This window comes from Chiloscyllium plagiosum, chromosome 29 (genome assembly GCF_004010195.1).
Source record: "Chiloscyllium plagiosum isolate BGI_BamShark_2017 chromosome 29, ASM401019v2, whole genome shotgun sequence".
NCBI lineage: Eukaryota > Metazoa > Chordata > Chondrichthyes > Orectolobiformes > Hemiscylliidae > Chiloscyllium > Chiloscyllium plagiosum.
In genome coordinates this window covers 17,580,971-17,596,495 of record NC_057738.1, presented here as the reverse complement: position 1 = coordinate 17,596,495, position 15,525 = coordinate 17,580,971, and positions in this window count along the sequence as shown.

The window sequence follows — 15,525 nt, the reverse complement described above, 5'->3', positions numbered from 1 at the left end:
TGCATGCAGTAGTGAGTGGTGGAGCATGAGCCTTTGTGGGAGGTAGAACATTGAACATAGAACAATACAGGCCCTTCAGCCCTCAATGTTGCACTGACCTGAGAAACCAATGTAAAGTCCATCTAAGCAACGCTATTCCAGTATCATACATATGTTTATCCAATGACCATTTAAATACCCTTGATGCTGGCGAGTCCACTACTATTGCAGGCAGGGCATTGCACACCCTTACTACCCTCTGAGTACCTCTGACATCTGTCATATATTTATCACCCCTCAATTTAAAGCTATGTCCCCTCATGCTAGCCACCACCATTCGAGAAAAAAGACTCTTACTGTCCACCCTATTTAATCTTCTGATCATCTTGTATGCCGTTATTAAGTCACCTCTCAACCTTCTTATGAAGATAGCCTGAATTTCCTCAGCCTTTCCACATATGACCTTCCCTCCATAGAAGGTAACATCCTGGTAAATCTCCTCTGAATCCTTCCCAATGCTTCCACATCTTTCCTAAATTGTGGCGACCAGAGCTGTAAGCAATACCCCAAGTGCAGCCGCACCAGTGTTTTGTACAGCTGCAGCATGACCTCATGGCTCTGAAACTCAATCCATCTACCAATAAAAGCGAACACACCATATGCCTTCTTAACAACCCTATCAACCTGGGTGGCAACTTTCAGGGATATATGCACATGAATACCAAGATCTCTCTGCTCAGCTACACTCCCAAGAATCTTACCATTAGCCCAGTACTCTGTATTCTTGTTAGTCTTTCCAAAGTGAATCACCTCACACTTTTCCATATTAAACTCCATTTGCCACCTCTCAGCCCAGCTCTGCAGCTTATCTATGTCCCTCTATGTCCTCTAGCACCATCCACAACTCCACCGACTTTAGTGTCATCCCCAAATTTACTAACCCATTCTTCCAAGCCCTTATCTAGGTCATTTATAAAAATGACAAACAGCACTGGACCCAAAACAGATCCTTGCAGTACACCACTAGTAACTGAACTCCAGGATGAACATTTCCCATCAACCATCACCCTCTGTCTTCTTTCAGCTAGCCAATTTCTGATCCAAACTGCTAAATCACCCTACAGCCTTTAGCACAAGCATTGCTGGGCAAAGTGTGATGGGGTGCCCTGAGTGAGCCAGCAGGCCACAAAGAGGGCATACAAGTTAATAACATTGGGTGGTTGACTGAGGGAAAATGTTGCATGCAGTAGTGAGTGGTGGAGCATGAGCCTTTGTGGGAGGTAGAACATTGAACATAGAACAATACAGGCCCTTCAGCCCTCAATGTTGCACTGACCTGAGAAACCAATGTAAAGTCCATCTAAGCAACGCTATTCCAGTATCATACATATGTTTATCCAATGACCATTTAAATACCCTTGATGCTGGCAAGTCCACTACTATTGCAGGCAGGGCATTGCACACCCTTGCTACCCTCTGAGTACCTCTGACATCTGTCATATATGTATCACCCCTCAATTTAAAGCTATGTCCCCTCATGATAGCCACCACCATTCGAGAAAAAAGACTCTTACTGTCACCCTATCTAATCTTCTGATCATCTTGTATGCCATTATTAAGTCACCTCTCAACCTTCTTATGAAGATAGCCTGAATTTCCTCAGTCTTTCCACATGTGACCTTCCCTCCACAGAAGGTAACATCCTGGTAAATCTCCTCTGAATCCTTCCCAATGCTTCCACATCTTTCCTACATTGTGGCGACCAGAGCTATAAGCAATACCCCAAGTGCAGCCGCACCAGAGTTTTGTACAGCTGCAGCATGACCTCATGGCTCTGAAACTCAATCCATCTACCAATAAAAGCGAACACACCATATGCCTTCTTAACAACCCTATCAACCTGGGTGGCAACTTTCAGGGATATATGCACATGAACACCAAGATCTCTCTGCTCATCTGCACTCCCAAGAATTTTACCATTAGCCCAGTACTCTGTATTCTTGTTAGTCCTTCCAAAATGAATCACCTCACACTTTTCCATATTAAACTCCATTTGCCACCTCTCAGCCCAGCTCTGCAGCTTATCTATGTCCCTCTGTAACCTACAACATCTTTTAGCACCATCCACAACTCCACCGACTTTAGTGTCATCCCCAAATTTACTAACCCATTCTTCCAAGCCATTATCTAGGTCATTTATAAAAATGACAAACAGTACTGGACCCAAAACAGATCCTTGCAGTACACCACTAGTAACTGAACTCCAGGATGAACATTTCCCATCAACCATCACCCTCTGTCTTCCTTCAGCTAGCCAATTTCTGATCCAAACTGCTAAATCACCCTCGATCCCAAGCCTCTATATTTTCTGCAATAGCCTACCATGGGGAACCTTATCAAATGCCTTACTGAAATCCATATACACAACATCAACCACTTTACCCTCATCCACCTGTTTGGTCACCTTCTCAAAGAACTCAATAAAGTTTGTGAGACACGACCTAACCTTCACAAAACCGTGTTGACTTGTATAATCAAATTATTCCTTTCTAAATAATTATAAATCCTATCTCTTATAATCCTTTCCAAAATTCTTCCCACAGCAGAAGTAAGGCTGTATGGTTTTTAATTACCAGGGTTGTCTCTACTCAGTTTCTTGAACAAGGGGTCAACATTTGCTATCCTCCAGTCTTCCTGCAGTATTCCAGTAGACAATGACAACATAAAGATCAAAGCCAAAGGCTCTGCAATATCCTCCCTAGCTTCCCAGAGAATTCTGGGATAAATCCCATCCAGCCCAGGGGACTAATCTATATTTTCACAATTTCTAGAATTGCTAACACCTCCTCCTTATGAACCTCAATCCCGTCTAGTCTAATAGCCTGTATCTCAGTACTCTCCTTGATCACATTGTCTTTTTCCTTTGTGAATACTGATGAAAGATATTCATTTAGCGCCTCTCCTATCTCTACGGACTCCACGCACAACTTCCTGGCCCTAATCTTGCCCTAGTCAGTCTTTTTTTCTGACATGCCTGTCGAAATCTTTACGGTTTTCCTTGATACTACTACCTGCCAAAGAGTTCTCATGTCCTCTCCTGGCTCTTCTTAGCTCTCTCTTTAGATCCTTCCTGGCTAACTTGTAACACTCAAGAGTCCTAACTGAGCTTTCACATCTCATCTTTACATAAGCCTCCTTTTTCCTCTTGACAACAGATTCAATTTCTTTAGTAAACCATGGTTCCCTCGCTCGGCCACTTCCTCCCTGCCTGACAGGTACATACTTATCAAGGACACTCAGTAGCTGTTCCTTGAATAAGCTCTATATTTCAATTCTGCCCATCCCCTGCAGTTTCCTTCCCCATCCTATGCATCCTAAATCTTGCCTAATCACATCATCATTGCCTTTCCCCAGCTCTGACTCTTGCCCTGTGGTATATACCTATCTTTTTCTTTTTCCATTGCTAAAGTAAACATAACTGAATTGTGTACTCAATCACCAAAGTGGTTACCTACCTCTAACTCTAACACCCGGCCTGGTTCATTATCCAAATCCAATGCTTCCTCGCCTTTTGTTGGCCTGTCTACAGACTGTGTCAGGAAACTGTCCTGCACACATTGGACAAAAAATGACCCATCTAAAGTACTCGGACTATAACTTTTCCAGTCAATATTTGGAAAGTTAAAGTTCCTCATTACAATTACCTTGTTACTTTCGTTCCTATCCAGAATCATCTTTGCAATCCTTTCTGCAGAGACAGAGTGTGTGTGTAGCAGCAAAGAGAAGAGGATGACACTTATCCTGATGGACCAGACTATGTTAGTGACCTCTTTCTGCTCTGCTGGGTATTTCTTTGAACAGTTGAGAACTGTACTGACCAGATGGTCATCTTGGCACAGGATGCCATGTTTTGGTGTCATGGCATCGTCTGATGGCCCTGAGGGAAGAGGGGCAACAGTAATCCACTAGGTACCTGTCTGCAAAGCATTGTGCCAATTCCCCTTGTCTGCCATTGTGTTTAAACAATTATATGCCATCATGCTGTGCAGCTCTGGAATGCCAGCTTCACTGGGTGTACAAAGGCATTTTAGAGACAGTTTCAGCACCAGGGATGTCAGGCTTCACTGGGTGTACAAAGGCATTTTAGAGACAGTTTCAGCACCAGGGATGTCAGGCTATTCTGGGATATCTGGCTAGTGGCAAAAAGTTCCAACTATCATGAGTGGTGGAATCCAGATGTCATCAGGTGGGAGTGGCACCAGAGGAGCAGAGTAGGCAGATATTGAGGCGTGTTTGGGAAGATAGCACACCAAGTGTCTGCCTACTGGAGGCAAGAGTATATAAAAGAAAGAGATGAAGAGGTTTAGTCAGCACATTCCAAAGGATTAGGCACCAATAGTAGAATGAAGAAATTTGAGGACATGCAAAAAGGAATGTAGAGTTTTCAGGAAGTTGCAAATCTGGGAGAGATTACAAAGTGAAATAATCTGGCACCCTTTCAATGACCATACAGAAAAAAATCTTCAATAATTTGGGTGTAGCAATTTGTGTTGATTGATGCCTGAGATATCAGACAGTTGATCTTAATGGGCATCATGGTGACTCAGTGATTAACACTGCTGCTGCACAGAGCCAGAAACCCGGGTTCGATTCCAGTGCTAAGCAGATGCAGGTTTCCTCTGGTGTACTGGTTTCCTCCCACATTCCAAAGACATACAGGTGAGGAGGATTGGCTATGCTAAATTATTCATAGTGTCCAGGGACATGAGGGCTAGGTGGATTAGCCATGGGAATTAGCCATGAAGGGTTGCAGGGTCGGGGTGTACGGGTTTTGTCTGAGTGGGATGCTCTTTCAAGGGTCGGTGCAGACTCAGTTGGCTGAATAGCCTGTATCTGCACTGTAAGGATTCTAATACAAAAAGTTACTTAAAACATTTCAGCTCTGAATAGCAATCAAAGGAGTAAGGATTTGGATATGTAAATATTTCATTATAAGTCCTCCATCTTAAATCTGTGTAAATATTTTAACTTTTTGCCTTTGTTTTGCTGTTATTGATTCCTATGTCCATATTTATGACAGACACTGTTAAGGTAAGCTGGTCACACTGTAATTAAACTTTCCCATCCGTGGTGATGCTGTAAGGTTTCAGGTTATTCCCAGTTCAACCTTACTTCACACTTGATCTTACGTCCTCTGGGATGAACCTTCACAACCTGGCAGTAAACTGGGGGCGAGGGGCAGCTCATCACTTACAATGGAGCTGGCTGATTGTATTTATCCCCTACTGAAGACCTTTGGAAATGGGCAGAGGAGATTCCTACTGAGCATATCCTACTGGACACGGCAAAGTAAAGAAATTACAGCAGCCAACCCATTTTAGATTTAATCCTAGCTGTTCTTGCCAGTGTAAATTTAAAGCTGAAAATGTGTTGCTGGAAAAGCGCAGCAGGTCAGACAACATCCAAGGAGCAGGAGAATCAATGTTTCGGACATGAGCCCTTCTTCAGGAATGAAGAAGGACTCATGCCCGAAATGTCGATTCTCCTGCTCCTTGGATGCTGCCTGACTTGCTGCGCTTTTCCAGCAACACATTTTCAGCTCTGATCTCCAGCATCTGCAGTCCTCATTTTCTCCTAGTGTAAATTTAAAGTTGAATTAAGGTGACAAGGAGAAACTATCACACAGGCGGCCTTTAACAAATGCACTTTTTCACATATGTGCTTGAGGACTGCATGCCAAGTTCTCACATGAAGAGACATTTTTCTGAGTGAACAAATAATTGTAACTTGGAAACTTCCTGTGTGCTCTGTAAAATCTGCACTTCATGTAGTCTTGAATATGCCTTGCTCATGGCTGAGATAAGGTTTCAAGAACAGATGATTCAGCCATCCTTTACTCATCGCAACAAGCTTGAGCCATATGTTTGCCTATTCTTAGCTTGCGATAAAAAAAGGATACAGTAATTTGAAGTGAAAATGACAGGACTTATACAATAATATCATTAGACATGGGAGCACAATTAGGCCATTCTTTCTATTATGTTTGTCCTATTGGAGACAAGGTGCCAGCATGGAATGGGTTGCAAAACCATTGTTCTGAACTTTTATTTCTGCAATGCTGGACTTTTTGATTTCTCTATTTTTCTAACGTCTTGTAACTGAAGAAGCTGTACCTAGATACGTGTTCCTAAGATGGTGCTGGAAGTGGCGACTTATGCACTTTTCACTGTACTCATTTGAGTACATGTGACAATAAAGCTAATTCTAGTTCTAAATTCAATTCATGTGACAATAAAGCCAATTCTAATTCTAAATTCACGGCTAATATGATAATGTTCAACTCCACTTTCCTGCCTTTTTGCCCTAAGTGTTGATTTCCTTGCTGATTAAAAATGTGTCTGTCTCAGCCTTCAATGTACATAGGACCCAATCTCTATAACTCACTGCAGTAAAGAATTCTATAGATTCACAGCAATCTGAGACAAAAGAAAGTCGTCCTCATCTATGCCTTAAATGTAGAACTCTTAAATCTCAGATTCTGTCCTTTCGTCCCAGACTCTCGCACAAGAGGAGACAACCTCTGAACATCAATGCTGTTAAACCCCCTAGGAATCCAGTATGTTTCAATAAGGTGTCCTGATTCTTCTAAACTCTGATCAGTTCAAGTCCAAGCTACATACCTCTCCTCATAAGGAAATCTCTCCATAAATGGGATCAACCGAATGAACCTTATCTGGACTGCCTGCAATGTATATACTGTATATGTTTCCTTAGATGAGGGGACCAAAACTATTCACATCTTTTTAGGTGTTGTCTGACTAGTATCTTGTATAGTTTAGAAGGATTGCTTTATAAAGGTCAATAATCCATTTGCCTTCCCTATTAGCTGTTGAAATTAGGTAGTTTTCAGTGATTCATGCAAGAGGAACCCAAAATCCTTCTGTGCTGCAGCTTTCTGCAGTTTTTCTCTATTTAAATAATCTTCAGCTCCTCTATTCTTCCTGCCAAAATGCATAGTCTTACATTTTCCAAAATTATATTCCATCTGCATTTTTTCCCCATCCATTTAACCTCTCTGTCTCCAGAGTCTTTGTGCCATCCTCACCACTTTTCCATCTATTTTTGTGTCATCTGCAAATTTGATGATAGTACATTGACTTTCCTTGTTCAGGTTATTTTTTATATATTGTAAATAATTATGGCCACAGCACTGATCCATGTGACATTTCACTAGTTACAAGTTGCCATCCTCAAAATGTCCCTTTATCTCAACTCTCTGTCTTCTATTAGTTAGCCAATCCTCTATCTTTGCTAATGTACTATACATGACACCATGCGCTTGTACCTTATACAGTAGCCCTATGTGCAATATCTTATCAAAACCCTTCTTGAATTCCAAATATATTACATCTCCTTGTTCCTCTTTATCAAGTCTGCTTGTTATCTTCTCAAAAGATTGTAATCAATTTGTCAAGCATGATTTCCCCTTCATGAAGCCATGTTTTAGAAATAAAGAAGCTTAAGATGTTAAGCCTAGTTTCCTGATTTTTTTTGTCTCACTCCCTTTTTAACTAAAGGTGTTACATTGGCAGTGTTCCAATTCCAGGACTTTCTCAGAAACCAGATTCTTGGATAATTACTAACAGCGCATTCATTGTCTCTGTAGTTAATTCCTTTAAAATCCTAGGATGCAACCAATGACATTGAGGGGACTTATTGACCTTTAGTCACATTAGTTTCCCCAGTACTAGTTATTTTTCTCGAGTGATAGTTACTGTATTATTTAATACTTTTGGAATGCTCATCAAGCCTTCCGATAATTCATCATATGCCAAATGCTAACAGTTGAATGTTTTTGAAATACAGTCCCTATTGTAACATGAACAAATGCAGCAGCCACTTGGTAAAGATTAAAAAGTTCCACACATAACGATGTGATAGTAATGAGATCCCAGTCATGCATATCCACTCAGAGGTGTGATGATACCAGCACAATGGAAGCATGAAACTCAAAAAGTTATCTGCCATGCTTCTTTCCACTTCCAGTACAGGTTGCACAGTGCACGCCAACCGTAAGACCTCTCATTTGGGAATACAAAACAGGCGGGAGGCAATGGCATTATCGCTGGACTATTAATCCATAGACCCAGATAATATCCTGGGGACTCAGGTTTGATAGATGGCCGAATTTGAATTCAATGAAAAAAATGTGGAATTAAGAGTCTAATGATAACCATGGATCCATTGTCGATTGTCAGGAAAAACCCATTTGGTTCTTCAGGGAAGGAAGCTGCCACCTGTATCTGATCTGGCCTACATGTGACTCCAGACCCACAGCAACATGGTTGACTCTTAACTGCAATTGGGGATGGACAATAAATGCTGCCTAGCCAGCAAAGCCCTCATCCCATGAACGCATAAAGAAACAAAGATGCACTGACATTCTGCAGAATGGACAATTATGATGTCAGTCAGCTTCTAATGCCGACCTGGCACATCAGCTAATAAACAAAAACAATACGGCAAAGGAACAGACCCTTCGGCCCTGCAAGCCTGCACCAACAATGGTTTAATCCTTGCTATTTCTGAATCATACCTGGCTCTATATGTGATCAGCAGGTGAGGAAACCTCTCCATCCCCACTCGCTCGAGTTAAACCGTCAATCATGCAACCTTGAGGTGAAGTGCTTTTTGATACCTTTTCATTTAGCTGGTACAATGTGATTGGGAGTACAGTACTGCGTTGAGTGATATTGATGGAACTTTGACACATTTCTGTAGCTAGAATCTATTTAGCGCTAAATAACAATTCTTGTTCAGTACAGAAACCTGGTCTGTACTTTGTGTCAATCTGAAGAGACAGATACTTTACAAAGGAATGGTACTTGCTTTTCATACAGCAGTCACAGCAGAAGGCCCTGACAGGAGAAATTCTGCATCACTAATGGGAGATGTCTTGAGCTGCTTTGGATGATTTGGAAATCCAATAGAGGCAACAAAAAGGAGAAAAATAAAACAAAGACCTCTGGATGCTGAAGATCTGAAGCTGAAACAGAAACTGCTGGTGAAACTGGTGAATTGCTGATGAAGAGTTGATATGCTAATTCTGTTTTCTACCCAAAATATGCCAAACCTGCTGAGAATCACCAGCAACTTCCACTTTTGCAGCAGACACAGGAAGCTGTATGCAAGGGAAGAGGGAACTTTCAATAGAAGGCTGTACCCACTGTCACACCTCTACTGGAGTAGCATCTTGGAAATTAAGTCTCACTATTCCCAAAGTCATCATAAAAGTTAAAGGATTTTATCAAAGTACATACCATTCTCCAAAGTATCTGTCTCTTCAGATTGACACAAAGTACAGACCAGGTTTCTGTACTGAACAAGAATTGTTATTTAGCACTAAATAGATTCTAGCTACAGATAATCAGTTATGAATTGTCAACATATCGCATTATTTGGAGATACCTGTGTTAGACTGGGGTGTACTATTCAGTTCTTTTCTGAATGACGATGGCTCCTTCTTTATTTGCTGGTTTGATGACAATGTTGTGATTGGTTTTGAGAGCATGGATGGCATCGCATTGTGATGTTCTGCTCTACCCTGTGAGTGTGGCTGATGAATCTGGCATTTATATATTTCCTGACGGTTGTGCCCAGACTGGTAGCCCTCCGGTGGCGTCCAAGTTGGCTCCTTCTTTGGTCGCTCCCACGCGCACGCGTGCGGGTACACACACACACACACACACACTCCTACAGACCCATACACTTCTGCAGACCCTCTCTCATTCGTTCACACATACACTCCCACACATTACCCTCTCACAGACTTATACCTCTTTACACTCACATATACACACTCCCTCGCAGACGCTCAGAACCTCCCTCCCACCCCATCCCACCCCCACCAACACCACACACACACACACTCACATGCACATATAAGTTTGTGGGGTGAATTTGTACTTGCAGAATTACATTTTACTTTGAATCCATGTAAGATCCTGTAAATCTTTTTTTTTTATTAGAATCAATCTGACCATTGTGGCACAGACAGTCTCACACAGGGCAGCTCACACCTTTAAGACATTATCTGGGCCAACATGACACCAATTGTTAAAGTTCACTTGAGAATGTAACTTTTAAATGTTTTGCGATTTACATCTAAAGGAACTGAAACCAACATGGTCATTCTAAAAGATGAGAGACTTAACAAGCAATCCTGGTCTTTCTCAATATATAATTTCAGTTACATCACGCTGTAAACTTTTGCTATAAATTCTGTGCCCTTTGCTCAAACACTGCATGAATCCATGTAAGATCCTGTAAATCTTTTTTTTTGATTAGAATCAGTCTGACCATTGTGGCACAGACAGTCTCACACAGGGCAGCTTACACCTTCAATACGTTATCTGGGCCGACATGACACCAATTGTTAAAGTTCATTTGAGAATGTAACTTTTGAATGTTCTGCGATTTACATCTAAAGGAACTGAAACCAACATGGTCATTCTAAAAGATGAGAGACTTAACAAGCAATCCTAGTCTTTCTCAATATATAATTTCAGTTACATCATGCTGTAAACGTTTGCTATAAATTCTGTGCCTTATGATATTATATTCCACAACCACCTGACAAAGGAGCAACGCTCCGAAAGCTAGTGCTTCCAAATAAACCTGTTGGACGATAACCTGGTGTTGTGTGATTTTTAACAACATATAGCAATAATAGATAAAACTCCAATTCCCTTGTAAAACTCTCCCTACTCGCACATACAAATATACACAGACCCAAAAATCAATTACTGTTATGGGTAGAGGGATAAACCGGGAGGCAGTTCAATAGCTCCTGTCCACCAGGTCGCTGAGATGATCCTTTTGGCTTTCCAGAATTTACTAGTCCTTGATCTCTCTTCTCCAGATACTCTACACTTGCTGGCAGGAGGCACAGAGCAACTGATCATGATTTATAAAGTCAATGATTTATCAGTTTATAGCAACAGGTTGGAACAATTGGTGAGTGAAAATTAAGTGGTTTTGATCAGTCTTTTTACTGCAGAGAAAAGGACAAAATCTCCCCCTTTTGGAGTTCCAGAGGCTTCTAAAGATCTCGTTCACATTCACACCCACAAGCTGTTTGGCTACCTGGGAGCTTATGACATCATCATTTGCAGGCAGAAGACCTTTGTCATTAACAACGGGTAAGAACTTCACAGACCAATCAGTTACTTGTTGCTGACCAAATCTCACATTGTACACACCCATGTTGCCTGTTTATCTGCAACTAAACTTACCCTACTGGTGGAAGAACGAAACAATATAAACAGCACTTACAAGAAATTCTGTTTACTTCTTTTAAAAAGAGCAGCAATCCTTTTGCAATCTTTGGTTTTTAAAATAGTCCTTTGCCTATTTCAGTTCACATTCTGAAACACAAAAAAATTAAAATATACTGTCTTTATACTATCAAGGATTTTAAGATATTTCTCTAACTCCATTGCAGCCAGGGTATTATATAAGTTCCCTATGTTTCACCTAAAATGTAGTCACTGAACAGTCAGCTCTTAAAACCCAACCTGCAGCACTATGGTGGGGCACAGTTGGCATTGTCAGTGCCAGGCCAAGATCACTGTAGCCTGAAGCATTTACGCCAGGAAATCCTTCTACTCAGCAGGAGGTTATCTTATCACACCCAAGTGTTCACACATTAGTGAGGAAAAAGGCCCTGATAGAAGGATTTGGGAGTTTGACATCTTCTCACTTATCAGAGGACAGTAGGAGGTGACATCACTTGACTTTGCCTGGCTAGGGGAATTCTCATTCTGCTGGCTATATTCGACAGTGTGCACGTGGTCTCGGCTCTGTGTGTTAGCTAGATGTATTCTGCAACTAAGCTCTGATGGCCCTGTCAGTTAATGCCCACTATCTCAGCTGTCAGCTCTAATCACTTAATCACTCCCTTTGGTTTGCTCACTGTTCATGTATCCAGGTTTGTGGAGATCTACTAGAGTCTGTATAACCCATGCTATCATTAGAGTTCGGCCTTTGTCACCGTGTCATTGGATGTTAGCTTGTGAGAGGAGATAAGGTAGGTGAAGGAAAGGTGGATAAATCATTAAGACACCTTCGCCCTTAGTGTACTGTCTATGAATAGATACACAAATGTCAGTTTCCCTGAGATGTCATCCCCACAGCAGAATTGCTCCACTATTCCCAGCTTTTAATTCCTTCATTGTACGTCCTGCTTCAATTGTGAAATAAAAGCCACCATCAAAAATCTAAAGCAACTTTGTCTAACAACCTGTCCAGTCACAGAGGAAAATACTGAACTATTCAGCTAAGTGCATTCCTTCTGTGTCTGTCTTCAAGGTGCTTTTGCCTGTCCTGATGCTCCTAGCCAATGCTGCTCCAGTCGTTGCAGTGTAGCTAACACCTACTGATGTTCAATGGGGCAATATGCCGACCACCACAAGCAGCTCTGCCTCTTTCAGGCTGGGATTTGGAATTGACTGAATGGAATTGATCGCCTGGGCCTCTTGTTCCCATTCCCTTCCTAGGAGGTGTCTCCGAGACCCTTCTGTTTCTCCATGGAGACATAGATGCTTTCTTCCCTGTTATCTCTGTTTTTAACTTCTTCAGTATGGATCAGAGAGTATGGGATACCTTTCTTTGCCATGTTATGCCAATATACTGTGCTGCTCTTTCTGTCATAGCCTTCTTTATACTGGTCAAGCAGCTCTTGTGAGATTTTCCTCTTTCACATTGGACCTGCAGCCATGATGGCAGCTGTCAGAATCAGCATGGCAACAGGCAAAGATTTCATGTCTTTTGTCTGGACTTCCAATGAAATTCTGTACAGACATATGAGATTACAACAGCCTTAGATAATGTCAACAAGGAAAACTGTACCCATTATAATACATCGACCGGCAGATACTGATTGAAGATTTTGGGCAAGAAATACTGGGGGAATGTGAGGAAGTACATTTCTCAGCAATTAGTGCAACTGTTTTTTTCTTCTACATGTGCTTACCTACATCAAGGCACAAACCTCATACAAAGGACTGAGTAACACAAAAGTACCTAGATTAGTTTATTAAGAATTTGACCACCTGGTAGTAATATTACACAATTGAAGTTGTACACAAGACTGAATTTGTAGCTACCATAGGCTGCACCCCATGACTAAATCACATGATATATTGCATCATTTCCCTTTTAGTGTTTTATATAGAGAAAATAAGCACATCCACTTAAAGGTCTACTTCAACAAAAATGACCTGCAACTCACTGTTCATGAGGGTGGTGAAATTATCAATGATTTTAAAGCAATTTGTATTGGCGCTTGAAGGAAATAAGCTTGCAGGACCTTAGGGATTGAATGGGATAATGGGACTGACTGGATTGCTCTTCAGGGAGCTGATATGGTTTAGATAAGTTCTGTGCTGTAAGTAGCTTTAGGCATCCTTCTGTGCTGTAAGTAGCTCTATGAATCACTTGGCTCCCAGATGCTGCTTCACAATTGGATCTAAAAGTGCTGGTTGTGAATTGCTCCTATCTCAGTCCATGCCAATGTAGTTGGCTTCCAAGCTTTGTGTGAAGCCCAGTATAAGTTAGAGCCAGTCTGCTCCATACTCCTTCACAGTAACAAGAAGTTCCATGGCAGTCCAGCCAGTGCACTCCACATCTCTGCATATGTCACATTGTCCTTATATGTGCTGCCTCATTAAACTCTTCATCTAAGACCCCCCACAGCAGAACTTGCTTATGTCTTTTATCCCAAGGGAGCTGTCACACGCCAGCTTTCACTGTCTATTCTTGCTGCAGCCATTCATGTGCACTGACTCACTATGTTGTGATCCTGACTCTATACTATCGTCTGAGGTATGTGCACAGCCAATATCTGATCTGGCGCCTGATCCAATGATGGTGCTTCTTCATCTGAGATCTGCTACTGCTCCCACACTTCACGCTCAGGAGTTGAAATACAGAAAAGGAGAATTGGGGTGAAGGAAGGGGAGTTGGGTTAAAAAAAAGCAAGACATGCATGGGCACAGATGAGGATGGTTCACTGACCTTGCCTTCAGGAATCAACCTCCTTGACTACCTGCTCCCATTCCTTTCCCAGGATGTGTCTCCTGATCCTCTGTGGAGACATAGCAACCCGCTTCCTCACTCTATTTTAGCATCTGCAGTATGGATCAGAAAACATGGGATTCTTCCCTCTGCCATGTTTTACCATTTGCTGACATGTTCTTTCAATTATAGCCTTCCTCAGACTGCTCAAGCCGCTCCAAATGTACAAATGCAGCTCCCCACCACAAGGCAGTGACTGACTTTCAGAGGCCCATGATAACTATAAATAATGTGGGTCACATATATGGCTGGGACCCCTCCTGTATGTTCAGTCAGTCGTGGAGGTGAGAAGTAAATGTTTATCTGCTGTCTGTTTCAACTTGACTGGGCATGGGATCGAGACAAATGTGGCCTCAATGACAGGCCTAAGATAATTTTCACCCAACCCAGTTGTTTAGATGAGGGCAAATACTGTTGGATGAGAGGAAATATTGGCCAGGTCACTGGGCACCTCCATATTTTGGAAATTGTGTTATACAACCTTTTGCATTCAACAGAAAAGACATGACATCTCATTCACAGCTTTCCCTTGTTACTACACCACAGTGACAACATGAATTTTGTGCACATTTTTGGAGTATGTTGGAACCACATCCATCTAACTCAGAGACAGTTGTGCGACTATTGAACCATAACTGGCTCTTTGCCCCATCTCACAACTTCCCTCATGTTCAAGGATTGAGATATTTTTAATCAACCTGTTTCAGAGATGTTATGACACACCTCTGGAACAGGTGGGATTTGAACCTAGACTTTGGCTCAGAGCAGGGAAGACTACTACTGCACCACAGGAGCCCTTTGTTCAAGGATTGAAATACTTTCATCGAACACAATCCCCAAAACAAGCCCCCAATTCTTTTGACAGTCCTCTGGGTAAGAAGGAACATGAGTATTCTGACTTAACTTGACAATAGTACTCTATGTGCACTTTACAACCATAACTTCATTAAAAGTCAGGGGCCTTTTAATTAAACTGGTGTCAAAACTAGGACCTCAGCTTAATGCAAGAATTGATCATCAGGCCTGCAATTTTGGTGCTGCGATACATTGTGTTTAAGTTTCTTGTCATCCTGTGCTTACAGTTTTGAAGCTGAGAAGCTGCTGTAAGTGGTAGAGGAGAGGCAGTTTCTAGTTCTAATGTTCAGCAAACACAGTGTGTCATTTTATTTTAAGTTTGCAAATTCTGTGATCAAACCTTGACCCTAAAATCTTTGCACGTACCATTTTGGTGTTAAGAAAGATTTTAATTGTTATAAGTGGGGGAGGCAATGGTCTAGTGGTATTATTGGAAGGCTATTGATCTAAAGAGGAGAAAGTGAGGTCTGCAGATGCTGGAGATCAGAGCTGAAAATGTGTTGCTGGAAAAGCGCAGCAGGTCAGGCAGCATCCAGGGAACAGGAGAATCGACGT